Raw genomic sequence first — 22,917 nt, 5'->3', positions numbered from 1 at the left:
TCATAGGTATTTTTAATGTAATTTTATTAAACTAAGATTGTCTTTTTACTTTCTCTTTTGATAATTCATTATTAATGTAAAGAAATGCAATGGATTTCTATATATTAATCATGTATCCTTCTACCTTTCAGAATTCATTTATTAGTTCATGGAGTTTTGTGTGGGGTTTTTGTGGAGACTTTATGGTCTTCTATTTAGAGTGTCATGTCCTTTGCAAATAGTGACAGTTTTACCTCTTCCCTTCCAAAATAGATACCTTTTGTTTCTTTTTCATGATTACTGTGGCTAAGACATTAATACTGTGTTGGATAGAGTGTTGCATGGGCATCTTTGTCTTGTTTATGAGTTTAGTGGGAAGGCTTTTAACTTTTCACCATTGAATATTATGCTGACTATGGGTTTGTCATAAATGGCCTTTATTATGTTGAGATATGTTCCCCCTCTACCCACTTTGGTGAAAGTTTTTTTCACCATGAATGGATGTTCAATGTTATCAAATGTTTCTTCTGTGCCTTTAGATAGTGGGGTGTGTGACACTGATTGATTTGCTATATTGAACTCTCTTTGACCCTGTAATAACTCTAAACTGATCATGGTGTATGATTCTTTTTCTATATTGTTGGATTCATTCTGCTAATATTTTTTTGAGGATTTTTGCATCTATAGTCATCAAAGATATTGGCCTGTAATTTCCTCTTTTTTATAGTGTATTTTTCTGGTTTTGATATGAGGGTGTTGGTGGCACCATGGAATGGGTTCAGGAATATTCCCTCCTCTTCAGTCTTTTTGGAATAGTTTCAGAAGGATAGTTTAGTTCTTTGTATGTTTGGTAGTATTCCCCAGTGATGCCATCTGGTCCTGGACTTTTGTTTGCAGGGCATTTTTTAAAAAATTCCAGGATCTGTGTCACTCATAGTGATCATTGTGTTCAAATTATCTATTTCTTCTTGACTCAATCTTGGGAGGCTCTATGTTTCTATAAACTTGTGTGTTTCTTTTGGTTGTCCAATTTGTTGGCATATAACTTCATACTTCATAGTATTCTCTTCTGGTTTGGTTATTATATATTCATTTCTCATTTTGTTTATTTGGGCATTCTCTCTCTTCTTCTTAGTGAGCCTGGCTAACGATTTGTCAATTTTTATATTTTCAAAAAACTTTATCTTGGTTTTATTTATCTTTTTAATTGTTTTTGATCTCCATATTACTTATTCCCTCTCTGATCTTTATTATTTTCTTCCTTGTGCTGAAAACTTTTCAAACCTAAAGAAGGAAACAGATATCAAGGTACAAGAAACAGAGAGGATTCCAAACAAAATGAACTCAAAACAGAGCACACAAGACAAAATCATAGTTAAAATGGCAAAAGTTAAAAATACAGAGCAGATTCTAAAGACAGTAAGATAAAAACAAAGAGTTATTGACAGGAGAATCTCCAGTGACTTCTTTGCAGAAATTTTGCAGGCTAGAAGGGAGTGGCAAGATATATTAAAAGTCCTAAAAAGGAAAAATCTGCAATCTAGGATATTCTATCCAGCAAGATTATCATTTAAAATAGAGGGAAGGATACATAATTTCTCAGAGAAGCAAAAATTCAAGGAATTCAGCAGTACTAAACCTACCCTAAAAGAAATATTGTAAAGTTTTCTCTGAATAGAAAAGAAGCAAAACTTTATAGGAAAGGAAAAATCACAGTAGAAAAGGCCAATATATTAAGGATTGAAGATGGCTTAATTAAGCCAGTACATAGATTAAAAGCAATCAAAAATTATAATAGTGATTATAATTGCAATAAATAATAAAAGGATAAGCATGGAGACATCATGAGGATATGAGAACATCAAATCACAAAATGTGGAGGAGAGAAGTATAAAAATATAAATCTTTTAGAATGTGTTTGAACTCGAATGACAATCAGTTTAAAGTCATTTAGATATTTATATAGTTGTAAGTTAACATACTTAAACTCCATGGTAGCTGTAAATGAAAAACAGACAGTAGATTCACAAAAAAACAAAAAGAAAGGAACTGAGGCATACTGCAAAAGAATATCATCAAGCCACAAAAGGAAAACCAAAAAAGAAGAAATAAACAAGAACTACAAAAACACCTGGAAAACAAGGATTAAAATGGCAATAATTACATACCTGTCTATAATTAATTTAAGTGTCAATGGACTAAATGCTCTGATCAAAAGACATAAAGTGATAGATTTGATAAAAATAATTTAAAAGCAAGAAACTGTAGTATGCTGCCTACAAGAGACTCACTTTAATATGAAAAACACACAGGGACTATAAGTAGGGCATAGTAACAATAAGAAAGTAGAGGTAGCAGACAAAATAGACTTTATTTTAAAAAAAGGCCATAAAAAGACAAAGTATTGTATTATAATAAAGGGGTCAATACAAGAAGATATTACAATCATTGACATATATGCACCCAGTATAGGAGCACCTTAATGTATAAAGCATGTGCTAATAGACTCAAATAGAGAAGCTGAAAATAATATAATAATAGTAGGAGACTTTAAACACCCCACTCATATCAGTAGATATCCAGACAGAAAATCAGTAAAGCAACAGAGGTCTTAAGTGACACAATGGACCAGTTGGACTTGATATCTACAGTATACTAAATCCAAAAGACAAAAAAAAAAAAAAAATCCCAGAATGCACATTTTTTTACACGTGTGCATGGAAAGTTATCTAGGATAGACCACATGCTTGGTCACAAAACAAGCCACAAAAATTTTAAGAGGATAGAAATTATTTCAAGCATTTTCAAGCATCTTTTCTGACCACAGTAGTATAAAACTAGAAATCAGCTATAGAAAGAAAAGTGAGGAAAGAACAAACACATGGAGACCGAAAAGCATGCTACTAAGAAAAACAGAGTTCATGTTGAAATCAAAAAAGAAATAAAATATCTTGCGATAAAACAAAAATTATAATACAACTTCACAAAATATATAGGATGCAGGAAAAGCAGTTCTAAGAAGGAAGTTCATAATCATACAGGCCTTCCTCAAAAAGTAAGAAGAAAAAATAAACCACTTAACCTACTACCTAAAAGAATTATGAAAAGAACATCCATTATACTTTGACTTTGTTTACAGTGGTGTTTTCTTTTTTCTTTTTTTTTTTTTTGCCACACAGTGGCATATGGAAGTTCCCAGGCCAGGAATCGAATTCAAGCTGCAATGGTGACCTACACCACAGCTGCATCAATGCCAGATCCTTAACCCACCAACTCAGACTGGGGATTGAACCACCAATGCCACAGAGAAAAGCCAGAACATTAACCCACTGCACCACAGTGGCAACTCCAGTGTTGTTCATTTTTATGTGATTTTTTTTAAAGACCTTGAGAACCATATTTTTATTGCTCACTGGCATTTCTTTTCTAAGATCTATAAGCTCAGTTTTCAACCCTTTTCCCTTTTATATTCATTTGGGTATTTGTAATTATTTTTCCATTTTGAGTATTTAAAGCAATTATCCACGATTTCTTTCTCCTCTTTTTTTTGACATTGTTTGTGTTTCTTTGACTAATTCCTGTTATGGTAATTCTTCTTTATCAGCCTTTTTGGACACTTTTTATTTCCCTTTAAAAGCATACTTTAACATGTGGTTTGTTATGTTAGAGCTTTAGTTACTTTAGTTAGTGGTTACTTGATGAGAGACACATCTGGAGACCTTTTAATAGCTTATCTGAGAGTTGGTTCAGTGAACTGGACTGGGCTGCAGCGATCCAAGGTCTTTAGCTCATGTCAACATTCCTGGCATGTTTGCAGGGGTTTTGGTTTTCACATCTTGCATTTTGGTATGCATATTCCCGAGCTTTGTCCCAGGGCCTAAAGATTGCTTGATATATTTCTTGTTGCCTAGTTTAAGAATCTGTAAACACTATAACCCAAGGACTAAATCCAGCTGTCTGTTTTGAATGGAATATGAGCAAAGAAAAATTTTTACATTTTTATGTAGTTGAGGAAAAGCCAAAGAGGAATAATAATTCATGAAGCATGAAAGTTATATGATATTCAGATTTTAGTGGCCATAAATAAAGATTTATTAAAAGACAGTCCTACTCATTTTTTTATATACTATTCATGGCTGCTTTCATAGTGCCACAGTGGAGTGGAATACTCAAAAGAGAGAACGTATGTCCCACAGAAACTATTTCTGTATAAAATACATGATATCTGGCCCTTTACAGGAAAAGCTTGACCATTTCTGATTTAAAAAAAACTAGACATTCCCAGATCCAGTGCTAAACGTACTGTAAATATGTAACAGTAGTTAAGCACACGCTCACTCCTTGAGTTCTCAGTTGCATGTACGACATGCTAACCTAACCTAACCATATCCTCTCTCCTAGAACTTTGGTTTTGATGTATAAAGAGCATCTGTGTCTATCCCAAGTTAGAGAAAATGAAAGTTTAGGGCCTATACTCACTGTACTAGTTCTTTTAAAAAAAAATTATTGTACTAGTTCTCTGCTTATAAAATTTCCTTAAATAAATTCTATGTCATATAGGGACTGTGTGATTGTAGTGATGTGTGCATGATGTTGTTCATTTTTGAATGTTAATCACTGCTAATAGAAAATGCTGTGGGGTCAGAATGGGCATTTGGTGGCTGGGAGACCTAGAAGAGTCTGAAGCAATCCATAGCTTCTATTTCGTTTTTGATATTTTTGTACACAGTTTTTTTTTTTTCTTTTGGTCTTTCATTTCCTTTTCCCCCATCATTCTGGATCTCCAGTGGAACATTTTTTTCATCTTTTAGATAACCCTAGATCTCATCTTTTAGTTAATCATGATCATTTGGTATACATCTTAACTATGGGGAAATCTGCACATTGTCCCTGATCCCTCATTTTGATTATCATTTAGCAGTATCTGTCCAGTGATTTTAAAAATTTGTTCTTTGAGTAATGAGTGGTTTTGCTCCCCTTATGATGAAATGTTTTATTCTATCATTTATTGTTTTTTGTAGACGATAAGATTTGAAGAAGCACAGGGAAGGAAAATTTTCTTTGGCCATCTTAAACTAGAAGTTTTAGGCTGTTATTACACCCTTACAATTTCTAAGAATCATGTATAATTGATCTAGCTCTATGCCCTTGAATTTAATTTGTCCTGATATTAAACCACTAAGATTTTTAGCCATGCAATAAAAATCACTAATATTTGTTTAAATTTGTAATTTGACATTCTTAGGACTATCCTTTCAATTGGATATATTAGGCTTATACCAATAAGAGTGGACAGTTAAGTTCTCTGTAAATATAACACCCATTGTTTCTTACACTAAAAAAAAAAAAAAATTTACTTCAAAAGAAATCTGAATTGTAATTATAAAATACATCCCTCAATTCCCCAACATCAGCTACCAAGAAAAATCACTGCTACACATACCATAGAAGAACATCAAAAATTTGTGTAGACCTGAATAGACATTTCTCCAAGGAAGATATACAGATGGCCAACAAGCACATGAAAAAATGCTCAACATCACTGATTATTAGAGAAATGCAAATACCACAAGATACCATCTTATACCAGTCAGAATGGCCATCATTAATAAGTCCACAAATAACAAATGCTGGGGAGGGGGGTGGAGAAAAGGGAACCCTCCTGCACTGTTGGTGGGAATGTAAGCTGATACAACCACTATGGAGAACAGCATGGAGGTACCTTAGAAAACTATACCTAGAACTATCATATGACCCAGCAATCCCACTCTTGGACATATATCTGGACAAACTTTCCTTAAAAAAGACACATGCACCCACATGTTCACTGCAGCACTCTTCACAATAGCCAAGACATGGAAACAACCCAAATGTCCATCGACAGATGATTGGATCAGGAAGGTGTGGTATATATACACCATGGAATACTACTCAGCCATAAAACAGAACAAAATAATGCCATTTGCAGCAACATGGATGGAACTAGAGACTTTGAACCTGAGTGAAGTAAGTCAGAAAGACAAAGACAAATACCATATGATATCACTTATATCTGGAATCTAATATATGGCACAAATGAACCTTTCCACAGAAAAGAAAATCATGGACTTGGAGAATAGACTTGTGGTTGCCAAGGGGCAAGGGGAGAGAATGGGATGCATTGGGAGCTTGGGGTTAATAAAGAAAATTTTTGTTGAGTGATAGAAGATGAAAAAGAATGTACTATATGATGCCCTTACATAAATAAAATATGTTAGAAGTCAGGATAGCAGTGCAATAACAATTGGATAAAAAAATAAAATGTTCAGTCAAACACCTGTTTCCTACCTAATTTTGCAAATTCTATGATGTCTAAGACTCATAAGCCCAAAGACACTCAGGAAGTCATAGCTTTCTTGGAGTATATTCTTTGTACCCAGCGCAACATCAGCTTCTGTGGGGAAAAAATAAATAAAAACCTGCACAAACTGACTTCATCCAAAGGTAGTAACAAAGTTTTTTTTGAGAGACAGAAGAAAAAACAACGTATCTTAAACAATTATTGATAGTGTGCAAAAAGGCAGAGAAGATCAATGATATATCTGAATGGGATTATATGTATTTTCAGAGCAGCAAAATAATGATAGCCAAGATAATTTCAACTATGTGTCTTAGAAAATGGCATCAAAGTACTTGGTAGTATTACCTGCAACTTCATGAAAAGTTAGGAGCAAGCTCAATAAAAACACGGAGACCTCTATTTGGTCCTTGAAGCATAGAACTATTCTATTACACACACATAACACACGCAAATGTAAATAACATATGGGGTCCTTAGGGTCAAAAAATAAAATACAATATCCATTTCTAAACAGGCAGAATAATACCACCATCCTATTTCCTTCACTGAGTTGTTGAAAGGATTTTCTGGTGCAATTTGACTAAAAATCTTTGTAATAATGCTCACTACATGTTGATTATTATAATTAAATCTTAGCCTTCACAGTAGCCAAAATCCAGCATAACTCACATGCTAACTTTGATGTAAATATTATGCTTTTCAATAAAGCTTTATGATACTGGTAATTAACCATATGTGCAGCTAACATCTACTTTATGGACTTGATAGTGGTGAAAAATCAGATGTTGCTGTTTGTTTATTAAGCTGATACTAGCAGAAACTCTCCTTGAGGCACTCAAAAGACCAACTTCAAAGGTTTATAGATTTAATTTATACCCCCCACACTTCCAAAGGGATCTGATGCAGCTACAAACTGTAGTAAGTTTTAATTTAGGAAAATCTTCAGACCAGCATTTTACAGAATATGTTCTGCATAATATTAGGTCCATGGAATGTTGAAAGTATAGCAAAGGGAAAAAATAAGCTATGTAGTTAAATGAATTGGAAATTATTAGGTTTAATTGACAATACTAATTTATTCAGCATAGATGGCTGGTAGTGAAGAAATGTACATTATGAATCCACAAGGGGGGCATGACATGTGTCTAAGAAAAATTCCTCATTTCTACTTATTTATATACTTCATACCTACGGCATCTGATGTGTGAGTTTTTTCCACACACAAAGCAGTCTCTGCAACACCAGCTGGGGGTGGTGAAACTCATTTCACTTCTGACACTGACCAGAGTTAGACTCCACAGGTTAAGGGCTTAGTCCCATAAACTGCTCCCCACTTTAGACACTAATCACAAGTAAGAAGTCCTCAGGTTATCCACAACTTCTGTTCAACTTGACTACAAATTGGAGGTTCCCAAGACCTCACCACTCAAATATGATCACTTGCTAGAAAAGCTCACTTCACTCAAAAGAAATCTTAAATACGTATTTAATACAGATGAACAGCTGGACAAAAATAAATAGGGTGAGGTCTAGAAAGGTCCCAAGCACAGGAGCTTCTGTTCTCATGGAGTTGGGGGTGCACCACTCTCCTGGCACATGGATGTTTTCATCAACCTGGGAACTCCCCTAACTCCCTTACTATTGGGATTTTATGGAGGCTTCATCACATAGGCATGATGAATTTTTACCTCTATTTCCAGCTTCTCTGTCGAAAATAGGGGATGTGGCTAAAAGTTTCAAGATTCTAGTCATGGATTAGTCTTTCTCATGACCAGCCCACATCCACCAAGGGTAAACTCCTTAGAACACAAGATGTTCCTATCACCTAGGAAATTCCAAAGGATTCGAGAGCTCATTAGCAGATGCTCCTGTCACTTAGAACATTACAAAATTTTAGAATTTCTCTGTCAGTATGAGGCCAAAGACTAAATATTAGAACAAAGAACTCTCTTAGCACCCTATTTGTGAGTTTTAAGAGCTCTCTGTCAGGAACTGGGGGCAGAAACCAATATAGATAAAATTCTTATTATTTTACAAATGTTATATTTCTCAAATATGTTTGGTTACTGTAAACAACATCCTTTATGATGCTTCACTTGGGAATATGTTTTCCTATATGAAATTTGGGAAATGTTACTTTAAAGCATAATACGAAAGAATGTCATTGAGTATTTTTGTTTTGCCTTCTTCAGTGAGCTACTTCTAATTTTATATTCAGCTACTCCTGGATTCCTCCTGATAACTGATAAGGACTACAGGCAAAACTGCAGCTGGACTAGCAGAGCTATTTTCCGGAGGCCAGCAATTGTGTGATGGTCTGACAGGGGAGGAAAAAAATGTAACATTTTGAACTTTCTGCCTTTGTACAAAACCTTTCTCCTCCACTCTCTCTGCTTCCATCATCATATAGTTCTTTGGCCAAGATCCTGGTGCCCAGAACATGAAGCTCCACCTTCCATCATTAGTCTCTGGTAGGCTTTTATTTTAAGCCTTAGCCTTACTGGCTTCTTTTTTCTCAAGGCATTGTGGCTGTATGATTTAGTGGATGTCAGAGGACAAACATATCTGGAAGAGGCCACAGTATGTAAATGATAGCAAAAGTGCTAGCAAAGAGCATTAAAGCAATTACCTTGGCAATGAAATTACAAGTGTTAAGGCACTTTGAGGTCAGTGGAAATCTCCATCATATTTCAAAGGCTTTGGGGCTTACGATTGCTCTCTGGGAGTATGGTGATAATAAAAGCAAAATATATGCCTAAGGACCTTTAAAGGCTGTTAATTAGATTCACCATAAAAGATTTTGAAATTAGAATAGTAGTGCTCTCAATTATGAGTTAATTCCTTAAGATGACAAAATTTTGTTTTACAAGGGTGGTTCAAGATAGTCAATAGAAACTGATGCTTCAAATATGGAAAACTGTTTTATACTAAACTGTCAGAAAAGTATGCCATACTGTTTGAAGGCGTGGCTATACCATAATCATTATGATTAGATGAGCTATTTGTACACAATCCCATACACAGGCAAGAACATTTCTTTTGGCATGTGAAGGGATATCTGAAATTGAATTGTTAATCGTTTTCTAAGGAATATTTTTATGTAATTAAATATGTAAAGAGAACCTGATATTCTTTTTTACATGATTTATTGCAACTTAAAAATGTCATAAAATTCGTTATAAAAGCAAGAGATAGAAATTAACTCCTCTGTGATTACCTTATAAAATTTTTTTAAATTTAAATAATATTTCCAGTGTTGCCTTCTGTTCAGAAAAAATTTGATTGCTTAAAAATTATCACAATTTAAAAAATGCTCTGTGACTTATACTTTGATAATCACTACTACTCATCAGCTTTAGTTAGAAATATTTTAAGGAACTAAAATATTATGTTAGAGAATTAGCATAATGGCAGCTACTAGAACACTATACACCCTCTTAAATGTTAGAAATACTAAGTGCTAAAAGAAAGGAAGGAGGAAGAAATGGGGGTGGGGGAGGGAGGAAGGAAGGAGGGGAAGGAAGGAGGAAGGAAGGGCAATAAATCAAAGGAAACAGACCACATAATGAGAAATTAGGTATTTCTGTGTATATGTGTGTACAGGAAGGAGTGAGTATGTTATTGTAAGACTGTATATGTGTATATGTATATGTACAGAAAGATAAACTCATAGTGACATCAGTGTTCCATAACTTAATTTATACATTTAATATGATCTCAAATAAAATCAATAGATTTTTTTCCTCAAACAAGTTGACTTAAATGTCCATTTTAAAAAGTAAGCAGTCAAGAATATCCAGTAATACTCTGATAAAAAAATAAAGAAAAATATAGTACCCATGCTTGGGGAGAGGAAGGGTTAACCCCAGTAGTAAACATATTATAAAGCCATTATAATTAAAACAGGTTGGTATTGGCTCATTAATAGAAAAATAGAAAGTCTAGAAGCAGACTTATTTGTTCATAACAATTTAGTATATGATAAAGTTTGCCTCTTCAATCAGAACAAAAGATGTACTTTTAAATGAAAGGTTTTGAGACACTGCACAGCCATCTGGAAAGAGCTAATGGTGGCTATTTTGACTGATGTGAGGAGGTACTTCATTGTGGTTTTGATTTGTACTTCCATATTAATTAGTGATGCTGAGCATCTTTTCATGTGCTTATTGTCCATCTGTATGTCTTTGCTGAAGAAATGTCTATTTAGATTTTCTGCCCATTTTTCAATTAGGTTGTTTGGTTTTTGTCATTGAATTATATGAACTGTTTATATATTTTGGAAATTAAGCCCTTGATGGTTGCATCATTTGCAAATATTATTTCCCTGTTTGTAAGTTGTCAGGGGTTTTCTTTGTTTATTTATGGTTTCTTTTAATGTACAAAAGCTTGTAAGTTTGCTTAGGTATCATTTGTTTATTTCGGCTTTTTTTTCTATTGACTTGGAAGACTGACCTAAAAATATATACATATATGATTCATGTCAGAGAATGTTTTGCTTATGGTCTCTTAAGGAGTTTTATGATGTATTGCCTTATATTAAAGTCTTTAACCTACTTTGAATTTATTTTTGTGTATGACATGACAATGTTTTCTAATTCCATTGACTTACATGCAGCTGTCCAACTTTCTCAACACCACTTGCTAAAGAGACTGTCTTTTACCCATTGCATTTTCTTATGTGCTTTGTCAAAGATTAATTGTTCATAGGTGTGTGGGTTAATTTCTAGGCTCTCTATTCTGTTCCATTGATCTGTATGCATGTTTTTGTTGTTTGTGTGCCAATACCATGCTGTTTCGATTATTGTAGCCTTATAGTATTATCTGAAGTCTAGGAGGGATATGCCTCCTGCTTTGTTATTTTTCCTCATAGTTACTTTGGAAATTCTGGGACATTTTTGGTTTCATATACATTTTTGGATTCTTTGTTCTAGTTCTGTGGAATTTGATGGGAATCGTATTAAATCTGTAGATTACTTTGGTAAGTATACCCATTTTAACAATATTAATTCTTCCTATCCAAGAGCATGAACTCTCTTTCCATTTCTTTAAAACTTCCTTAATTTCCTTTCTTAATGTTTTGTAGTTTTCAACATGTAAGTCTTTCACATACTTGATAAGTTTTTTTCCTAAGTACTTTATTTAATTTTTTATGTGATTTTAAAATGGATTGTTTGTTTACATTCCATTCCTGATATTTCATTGTTAGTGTAAATAAATGCAACTGATTCCTGAATGTTAATCTTGTATGCTGCTACCTTGTTGAATTCATTTATCAGTTCTAGTAGTTTTTGTGTGGAGTCTTTAGGGTTGTCTATGTATAGTATCATGTTATCTGCATATAATGAGAATTTTACTTCTTTTCCAATTTGAATACCTTTTATTTCTTTTTCTTATGCGATTGCTATGGCTAGGACTTCTAATACTATGTTGAATAGAAGTGGTGAGAGTGGACATCCTTTTCTTGTTCAAGATTTTAGCAGGAAGGCTTCAGCCATTGAATAGTATATTGGTTGTGGATTTATCATATATAGTGTTTATTATATTAAGATATGGTTCCTCTATGCCCATTTTCATAAGCATTTTTATCATTAATAGATGTTGAATTGTATCAAGTGCTTTTTCGGTATCTATTGAGATGATCACATGGTCTCTGTCTTGTCTTTTGCTGATGTGGTGTATTCCATTGATTGATTTGTATATATTAAACCGTTCTTTTGACCCTGGGATGAATCCAGTTCGATCATAGTCAATGACTTTTTTTGTGTGATGTTGGATTCAGTTTGCTAATATTTTGTTGAGAATTTTTTCATCTATATTCATCAAAGATATTAGCCTCTCATTTTGTCTGTTTATTTGTTTGTTTTTGATAGTGTATTTGTCTGGTTTCAGTGTCAGGATGATAGTGGCTTCATAGAATGTCTTTGGGAGTATTCCTTCCTCTAAGAAGACTATTTACAAGGTGTTTTTGTTTTTGTTTTTGTATTTTTTTTGTATGTTTGTTATATTCCCCAGTGAAGCCATCTGCTCCTAGACTTTTGTTTAGAGTTTTTAAATTACAGATTCTATTTCATTTCTATTGCTTGGTCTGTTCAAGTTATCTATTTCTTCTTGATTCATTTTGATGGACTGTATGTTTCTAGAAAGTCGTCCATTTCTTCTAGGTTGCCTGATTTGTTGATAGATGTTCACAATATTCTAATTTTTTTTTTCTTTTTGTATTTCTGTGTAATCTGTTGTGATTTCTCCTCTTTCATTTCTTATTTTTTTTATTTGGGTCTTCTCTTGTTTCTTCTTGGTGAGCCTAGCCAGAGGTTTATTAATTTTGTTTACCTTTTCAAAGAATTACCTCTTGGTTTCATTTTGTTTTGTTTCCTTATTTTCTTTTGTTTCTTTAAGCTCTATTTTATTTATTTCCTCTCTAACCTTTATTTTCTCCTTACTTCTGCTGACCTTAGGTTTTTTTTTCCCTATATTTTTGTTGGTAGTTTAGATTGTTTATTTGAGTTTTTTCCTCTCTCTCTCTCTCTCTCTCTCTTTTTTTCCCCCTTATTTTTAGGGCTGCACCTGTAGTATATGGAAGTTCCTGGGCTAGGGTTGAATCAGAGCTGAAGCTGCAGGCCTGTGCCACAGCCACAGCAATGCAGGATACAGGCTACATCTGTAGCCTGTGCCACAGCTTGCAGAAATACTAGATTCTTATCCCACTGAGTGAGGCCAGAGATCAAACCCTCATTCTCATGGAGACTAGTCAGGTTCTTAACCACAACAGGAACTCCAAGATTTTTCTTTTTTCTTAAAGAAGGCATGTATCACTATGAAATTCCCTCTAAGAACTGCTTTTGCTGCATCCCATAATTATTGTATGATTGTGTTTCCATTGTCATTTGCCTTAAGGTATTTTTAAATTTCTTATTTGATTTCATTGTTGACCCATTTTTAAAAATAGCATGTTGTTTAGTCCCCATGTAATTGTTTTTTTATAATTTCTTTTTTTGTGATTGATTTCTAGTTTCTGCCTTTGTCACCAGAAAAGATGCTAGAAATAATTTCTATATTCTTAAATTTGAATTGTTTTGTGCCAGTTTGCAGTCAAACCCAGAGAATGTTCCATGTGCACTTGAAAAGAATGTGTATTCTGGGGTTTTTTGGTATATAATGTCCTGAAGATATCAATTAAGTCTAACTGTTCTGTAGTATCATTTAAGATGTCTATTGTCTTATTGATCTTCTGTCTCAAAGATTTGTGCATTGATGTGAGTGTGCATTAAGGTTTCCTGCTATTATTGCATCCTTCAGTTTCTCCCTTTTTTTCTGGGAGTATTAGTTTTATGTATTTGAGTACTTCTATTTTGAGTGCATATATGTTGATGAATGTAAAATCCTCTCCTTGTATTGATCATTTTATCATTATGTAGTGACCTTTTCTTTCTTTTTAGCCATTGTTTTAAAGTTGGTTTTTGTCTGATATGCTTGTTGTGACAACACCTTGTCATTTCCATTTGCATGAAATATCTGTTTCCATTCCCTCAATTTCAGTCTATGTGTATCCCTTGCCCTAACTTTGGTCTCTTGTAGGCAGCATACTGTAGGCTCTTGCCTTTTTATCCAGACTTTCACTCTGTGTTTTTTAATTGAGCATGTAGTCATTGACTTTTAAGGTAATTATTAATATATATGTATTTATTGACATTTTAAATCCTGTTTTCCAGTTGATTTTATATTTATTCTTTTTCCTTTCCTTTTTCTTTTTGTGGTTTGAAGATTTTCTTTTGCATTTTTCTAATGTGCTCTTTTTGGTTTTTGTGTATCTATTGTGTGATTTTGATTTGTAGTTGATGTTTTTCTAGTATATTAACCCCTTCCTATATCTACTTGCTTTGGATTGGTAGTCATACAGGCTCAAACACATTCTAAAAATATATATATATACATTTTCTTACTCTTTTCCCCCACATTTTATGATTTTGTTTTCCTCTTTTACACCTTCATATAGGTCCTTTTGCTGCTGATTGAATTTTTTATATGTATTTAAAATCTGTGTGTTAATCATTTTAGTGATTTGCTTTCCATTTGTGTTTTCTCTTTCCTATAGATCCTTGCTTCTTTTCTATTTAGAAAAGACCTTTTGAAATTTTCTTTAGGATAGTTTTAGTATTGTTGTATCCTTTTAGTTTTTGCTTGTCTAAGGAAGTCTTAATCTCTCCCCTATTCTAAATGATAATCTTGCTAAGTAGAGTATCTTAGGTTGCATATTTTTCCTTTTCAGGACTTTGACTATATCTTGCCACTCCCTCCTGATCTGTAACAGTTCTATGGAGAAATCAGCCAATAGCCTTATGGAGATTTCTTTTTAATTAACTCTTCATTTTTCTCTTGATGCCTTTATAATCCTCTTTAAATTATGCCAGTTTTTATTATAATATGTCACGATGTAGATCTGTTTGGGTTTATCTTGTTTGGGACCCTGTGTATTTCCTGTACCTGAATATCTGTTTCCTTCTTTAGGTTTGGGAAGCTTTCAGATACAATACCTTCAAGTTCATTTTCAATCCCCTTTTCTCTTTCTTTTTCTTCTGGGATACCTAGTATGCATAGATTGGCACAATATTATATTATCCAATAGGTCTGATATATTTTTAATTTTGTTCATTTGAGTTTCTATATGCTGTTCTAATTGGGTGATTTATATTATTCTATCTTCCAGACCATTTATTCTTTCTTCTGCATTGTCCATTTGTATATTCATTGCCTTTAGTTCTGCTTTCATCTCTTCAAATGAATTTTCTAGTTTTTCTTGAATCCTCCTAGTTTCTAGTTCCTTTTTACAGTAATCTGCATTTCTTTCAAAAGCTTTTCATAATTCCTTCAGTACTTTCATTATCTTCATTTTAAACTCTTGGTGGCTTTTAGACTGAAGAGGTCTGTTTCATTGTTTGTTTGTTCATGGGCATTCTCTCAATTTTTAATTGGGAGTGGTTCCTCTGCTTCTTCATTTTACTTGTATTCTCTTGTTTTATGAGTTTAGGAGAAACAATTATCTACCTACTGTGGTCTTGGAATGTTATTTTTATTTAGGAATAGCCCTGTACAGCCTGCATGGGTTTAATATTTTTTGGTGCAAGGGCTTTTTTTTTTTTTTTAATGTGGATGCTTACTACCTCTTTTCCTAAGTGTATGCTGGCTGTTACCTCCTTGTTAGAAGGTGTAACTGATGTTGTGGTGATCAGTGCCTGCACTGATATTGATCAGGGACTCTTCTTTGCTCTGTGGTTGTCACTTCCCTACCAGGGTAGGGTCTGCTCCATAGTTATTATAGAAGAAGCCCCCAGATTGATTTCCAAGCTGTGTTTCTAAGTTGGGGTTCAAGGTAGATGGGATTAGAGCATTCCCACTGGGAGAGGCACCATTGAGTATTCTTTCACTGAAGCTGTTCTCTTCTGATTGTGCTCTGTTGTGTTATCTTGCACCCATAGCATGGACTCAAAAAGTACACTGTTGGCACTGCCCTTGGCCCCACCTCAACCATGGATATGTAGACAATTGGCCCTGGTATCTCTCAGGTGTTGTTTTCACAGACCTACCAGCATAGATCCACTGAAATCAGGTTCTAGGACTATAGTAGTCATGGACCTGACCCCACTGTGAGAGATACAGAGGCACTTCAGACCCTGACCTGGCCCAGCCACCACTTATATACACCCACAAAGCCCATAGCACTAAATCCAGACCTGTGCCAGCTACAGGAGCACCCATTGTCTGTTCTGATGTTGCACAGGCAGTGAATTTACAAAGCTGGCTGTGGACATGTAAATCCACAGCTTGCACAGCCATAGGCAGAAAGTTTAGCTCTGCTTCCTAAGTCACATGGCCCCTGAGATTCATCTGTGACTTCATCCCCACCTCTGCTCATGGGCAACCCACCATCATCTGCTCCCAGGGTCCATCAGGGCAGCACCTGGGGTGTGCAAGCCCACCCAGATAGGAGCCTATCCTAGCACATGTGGAGGCAGGGGTTTGCATGTGGGGGGAAAAGGCTTCAGTGGTGGTCCTCCCTTCACACGACACTGAACAATGGTGCTTTGCTTCTATATAGCAAGCCTGGGCTTCCACAAACATTTCACTTTGCAGCTGTACCAGGATCCAGCCCTTTTAAGTCATCTCTGCACAGTCAACACCAGTCCTCATCCCAGATCTGTCCTCTAAGCACAGTCTTCCAGCCCCCAGCTCCCAATTGTACCAATGGATGCACATCTCAGGCTTAGATGCACAGGGCAGTGTCATGGACTGTCTGTGTAGGTGTCACTCTGTCCTGCTTCCCACATACTGGTAGTTGCACTCTCTCTGAGCCTCTGAAGCCCCTTTTCTGTCCTGGCTGATCCCCCTGCTAGTTATGGGGCTTTCTAGGATGTGGGAACCTCTTCTTTCCTTCAGCTCCCTCCCAGGTGCACAAATTCCTTCCTGCTTCCTCTTTTTTTTCTTCTTTCATCCTAACTGGTTATGTGGAGATCTTTCTTGTCCTTTCAGGTGTTTGAGGTCTTCTGCTATTGTTCAGCAGGTGTTCTGTGAGAATTTTTCCATTTGTAGATATATTCTTGATGTATTTGTGAGAAGAGGTGAGTTCCATGTCCTGATGCTCTGCCATCTTGACTCTGAGCCCAAAATAATTCTGAAAGGAACAGAACTGGATGATTCACACTATTTGATATCCAGACTTCCTATAAAGCAATAGTAACCAGATTGTGTGGCACTGGTGTTAGGTTACATGTATAGATCAATGAAAAAGAATTAAGGGCTTTTATTAGAATGTATAAAGAATTTATACATGTCAATTAAAAGAGGAAAAACCACCTTTTATGGATTAATTTGTATGTACTCAAAAGAGAAGTTGAAGACAACTCCCAGTACCTCAGAATATGATCTTATTTCAAAATAGGGTTGTTGCAGATACAATAGTTGAGATGAGGTTGTACCAGAGTAGGGCTGGCCTTTAATCTAGTATGACTGATGTCCTTAAATAAGAGGAGAGACACAAACACTAAGGAAACAGTGTCATGTGATGAGAAGCAGAGATTGAAGTGCTGCAGCTGTAAACTAAGAAATAACAGTAATTACCATCAAGCCTTCAGAAGCTAAATAGAAGTAAGGAAGATTCTCCCCTACAGATTTCAGAGGTAATATGGCCTTGCCAACACCTTGATTTTGGACTTCTAGCCTCAAAAAATGTTAGACAATAAATATCCGTTATTTTCAGACACCTAGTTAGTGTCACTTTATTACAGCAGCCCTCAGAAACTAATATACAACCCAACAACAACAAAACAACTATATCCAAAGAAATATACAAATGACAAACATGTGAAAACATGACAAAAATCATTAGTCATTGGGGAAATGCAGATTAAACCGCCTTGAAGAACCACCATACACTCACTAGAATAATGAAAATTTAAGTATCATCAAAGATGTGACACTAATAGAATTCCACACTTCTCAAATGCAGCATTATTTGTAATAAACCCAAAATGAAGAAAACAACATCTGAAAACATACTGTCCATCCAGTGATGTACAGAGGTGTGGCACAATCATACTGTGGAATAATAATGAGCAATAAAAAGGAGTGAACTATTCACACAACGTGAGTGATAATCACATGCATTATACCAAGTGAAAGACCCAGGCTGAAAGCCAACATGCTGTATAATTTCTTTTATATGAATTTCTCTTATAGGCAAAATTAGAGTGGCAGATGACAGATCAGTGGTGACCATTGAATAGAACTGACAGTGCAAGGGCATGAAAGAATTTTTTCAGGTAATAAAGGTGATCAGTATCATGACTATGGTGATGGTCATTCCAATCTATATATTTATTAAAGCACATGAAATTGAACAGGGCGGCCAGTTTTGTTATATATATATTGTATCTTGATAAGAATTGTAAAAATTGTACTCTTATTTTTATTTAATGATACGTATCTTCTTATACCTACCCACCTAGCATTTCATGTTTAGATGCATAGAGATGACTGAATAAATGTTGCTAAGGGTTAATGGTCCCTTCTGGTTGGCAGAGTTTGCAGATTTACTTTTTTAACTGTATATATTATGTTGCATCGCTTGAACTCTTGATAATTTTTTCATAAAAACAATAGTCATTACTTTGGAATAAATGTAAGAAAATTGCTAACTATATTTTTATGTATCGTAGTAAAATGTACCTTTAATTTTTTTTAAGGGCCACACCCATGGTATATGAAGCTTCCCAGGCTAGGGGTCAAATCAGAGCTGTAGCCACTGGCCTGCGCCACAGCCACAGCAACATCAGATCCAAGCTGCATCTGCAACCTACACCACAGATCACGGTAATGCCAGATTCTTAACCCACTGAGCAAGTCCGAGGATGGAACCTGTGTCCTCATGGTTACTGTCAGATTTGTTTCCACTGAGCCATGACAGGAACTCACATGCCTTTAACATTTTTGAATTGAGCCCCCAAAAAGCCAGGAAATTGGACAAGATGGCATTTGATACATGATAATCAATCTATGTATTAATGACTTAGGAAGCATTTTTTTTCTAATCTTTGTTAGTAAGATCTGATTTCTGTTATGTGGATTACTTCATTTCAGTATATAATGGTGATATTATCTGATGTTATCAAAATAGAAATGTTTTTGAGCCTTACTCACGGAAATAAATTTATCTCTCAGATCATTATTTTGCTCTCACCTTTAATCCAAAGGTAGATCACACCTCATCATCTCTGTCAGTGTTCTAGCAACGCATTATGTTTTTAAAGAAATTCTATGGTCAAATGCATTTCAGTATCTCTGTGTTAGAAAATGGAATCTATTTCCTAATATATACAATACCATTAAGTTGTCAAACCTTTTAAGGTTACTCATTTTTCTAAAAGGTAGCCAATAAAATTGGAAATAATTGTATCTGAAACCTACCCTCTTAGATCCTGAGGTACATCAGATATTAAAAACTCTTCAGAAGATTATCACATGCTTAGTATTGTGTTTTCTATATCTATCTGACTGTATATAGTCTATATATATCTGTACTTGTCTATTTTACCTATTTGTCGAGATAGGTACATTAAATGTTAAAGAGATTTAGAATGTAATTACATGAAAATGAGGTGGAGATATGTCTAAGTTATAACAAAATCTGCTTTAGGACATACCACGTATTTGTGCTTTGCATGTAAATATTTCCATGAGGTTAGATGTGACTGAAATAAAATAGCGATTTGTGTGGCATATTTACATCAATATATTGTGTATATTTCCCTTGTCTATCTTTATACACAGGGATAAATTACTCATTTATTTATCTGATTTTAAGTGTACCCCTTCTGCTTAACATTTCAGTTGTGAAGAATTCTAGGTTTGTTTTCACAGGTTAGGAGTTCCAGACATATCTTCATCCTTTTTTGGCACCTTGTCCAATTTCAGTATCCTCGACTCTAATGAAGTGATCAACCCCTGCCTTGAAAGAATAACATCTGACAGTAGAGGTAGCATAATTTTAGGTCCCAGAACTATTTATAATTTAAATATTAAGCAGGGTGTAATGCTAAACCCACAGATGACTATCTTCGTGGCATTGCAGGCCCCATGAAACCTATACAGAGGATATTTTGTGTTATTGTAGGGAGAGCTTTCAGTCAGCCATCCAAATACACCATCAGCGCCTTGCCTTTGACCTCTGCTGGCTGGAAGTCCTTTCTAGGTTAAAAGTTTGCTATTGTAAAATGTGGAAACACAGCAAGCTTTTGGTTTATTGAAAGGAGAAAAATAATCACTAGCTATACACTCACACATGCTGTCGGGATGGATACCCTCTTTTGTCCCAGATACCATTTAAAGTTGTTCATGAATCCATGTCTGTACCAACTATGAAGGAGCTTTTTCTACCAGTAGAAGCAAATGACACCAGCATAAAGAATTCTACCTACCAAGCATGAATGGATTTCACTGAATATGCAAAAAGACAAATGATAAAACTAGAAAGTGAGATGTGCAAGTTAAGCTAGTATGTCTTTGGAGCTGGCTGCATATGTAAAGCATTCAACAGAATAATATTACACTTTACTGACAATGAAATGTCCATTACATAGAAGAATAATCATTATCATTAAGTGAATTTCCTGCTGAGTACATTTTTCACTATGAGCAGGCTCATCTCTTGGGACATTTGCAAGGTAGTCTCTGTAAAATTGTTTAGATCGGAGAAAGTAAGAGCACTGGTTGTTTGATTTAGTTGTCAAATGAGAAAATAACTTGAGAAATTTTAAAGTAAGCCACCAAAGTAGAATTTTTTTTCTGCTCCTTTAGGACAAAATTGTATACTTTTTGTGTATATTTTCAACAAAGTATTTTAAAGGAAAGAGCAGAGATATTACAATTCTACTGGAAATAAACACATCCTTTTGAAAATGGATAGTCTGTATAACCTTTATATTCATAGTCATCTATATAGTAAGGCAACTGCCCAAAAAAACCACATTGGTCAAAGGGAAATTAGAAAAATCCATTGCGAAGTACACATTTATTCTAAGACTTAAAATATGAATAAGAACCAAATATGTTTTTATTCAGCATGCAAATTATAGGTATTTGATAGTTTATTTCACATCTTTTTTTGTTTGTTTCTGTCCTTCATGAAACTTTCACAAATGTTTCACGTAAAGACCTATCAAAATATTTTTGTTTCATGCTCTAATTTTTAAACATTCCTATAGCGTTAGCAATATTAAAAGATTACAGGAACAAAAATCATTCCAATTTTGCTTCTTCCAACTCTCCTTTTCCTTGATAAGAATCTAGTTAACAGAATAAGGAATGCGCATATTTAGTCAAAGAGAACCTTCATGAATGTTATGGATTCATGACCTCATCACTTTCCAAACAAACATAGGTTTTGAAGAAAAAGTGTAATAATAATAAAAAATAGTTAACATTTATGAGTGATTATTATATACAAGGTGGTATTGTGATTGTTTTAATTGATTTATTTTATTTATCCTCATAAGCAGTGTGCAAGGTATTGTTGTTGTCTCTCTATTAAAAATAAATGAACAAAGAGACAAAAAACAGAAATGGAAGCTCAGAAGAATTAGGTTATTTTCTAAGAAACAGAGATGGAAAAGAGGAAATATGGATGGCCTTTGGAGTTCTGCACAGGAAACATATATTTTTTTTTCTTTTTAGGGCCAAATCTGTGGCATATGGAAGTTCTCAGGTTAGGGGTAGCACTGGAGCTGCAGCCACCGGCCTACAAAATAGCCACAGCAACACCAGATCCAAGCCGCTCCTGTGACCTATACCACAGCTCACGGCAATGCCTGAGCCCCAACCTGAGTGAGGCCAGGGATTGAACCCACAACCTCATGGATACTAGTTGGATTCATTTCCGCTATGCCACAGCGGGAACTCCCAGAACTAGTATCTTAGTCCTTTATACTCCTCGGCCTTACTGTGGAAGGCAAGGAGGAGCTATCCAAGTGCTCATTGCCTCCAAAAGATGTGAATAAGCTAAACAGATTTCCTGGAGTAGTTTTCTGAAAAAGCCCCTAAAATCAGATTTTCTATTTTAAACCAAAAGCTTTGTTTCATTATATAACTTTCTTTTTTATTAAAGGAAAATATTAGTAATAATAGTTGATAATGTTGTTCTTAGTAGCAGATGATGAACCAAGGCTTCACACTCACTCACTGCACTTCACCTCTGTGTTTCCTGTGCGGAACTCCAAAGCCCACCTGTATTTCCAAATAGCATGTCATAGTTTCTTTCAAGGTGAAGCATGTTTTCTAAGATTCAAGGTGGTATCTATATGACCAACTAGTCTGTTGTGTCTATGTGGTAAGTGTGGATTAGTGTGCAAAATACTCTGTAATTAATGGATATCCCAATCAATTTGGTTAAAAGATGATTACAATGACCAGCTCAGGAAACAATTTTATTATTTCAACAATTGAATTAGATCTGCTCAGCAATTACCTAATCAATGCCTCAGCAGTAGACTACATAACCATTAAAATCTATTGGCCATTTAGTTTGAGTTATATTGATAGGTTTTATTTTAATAACATATTACTAGCTCATTTTCCAGGATGTAAATTGTGCTTTCTTTGTATCTAAAAGATATGTGTGGTAATATCCAAGAAATGAATTTGTGCAATTTTGGTACACTGAGCTGAGTTTGTTATTAAACTTTACATTTGAATAACTATTACCTTGTCTTCCCTCATGGAAATGGCTGTATTTCTCTTTTTCTACCAAGTTTTATTGTCTTTTGTATTTCCGCCATATCTTGGCCTCGGAATTAGAGTTTCATGAATATCACTAAATTTTGTATTCAGGCAGTGGAAGAATTCACTGCTTTAAAAAATATGTTCCTAAAATTAAAATGGACAGGCTATAACTCTTAACTGCAATTAAAGATCTTGAATCCCAGCAGATCATTAGTTGTAGTAGTAGTTCTGTACTGCTGTATAAAGTTCTATATCCCTTTCTTTAAACATGCAAATTTTTAATAGAGAAATGTTCAGAGGACATTTCATCTCTGCTATATCAGAAGCATTTC

The 22,917-nt window shown here is 34.7% G+C and overlaps 1 long non-coding RNA gene across 4 annotated transcripts in view; it reads left to right on the top strand.

Moving 5' to 3' along the window:
• Positions 1 to 22,917, top strand: part of LOC102158243 — a 1,168,296-nt gene that overhangs the window by 640,707 nt on the left and 504,672 nt on the right. For 2 of the 4 annotated variants that reach the window (XR_002342080.1, XR_002342077.1), the window contains one exon: positions 11,251 to 11,297. The exons of the other annotated variants lie outside the window; for them this stretch is intronic. This is a non-coding gene — a long non-coding RNA (uncharacterized LOC102158243). The remainder of the gene's footprint in view (positions 1 to 11,250; positions 11,298 to 22,917) is intronic. 4 annotated transcript variants of the gene reach the window in all.

Source organism: Sus scrofa, chromosome 2 (genome assembly GCF_000003025.6).
Source record: "Sus scrofa isolate TJ Tabasco breed Duroc chromosome 2, Sscrofa11.1, whole genome shotgun sequence".
NCBI lineage: Eukaryota > Metazoa > Chordata > Mammalia > Artiodactyla > Suidae > Sus > Sus scrofa.
The sequence above is the reverse complement of the archived record's forward strand: the minus strand, read 5'-3'. Positions and strand labels throughout refer to the sequence as shown.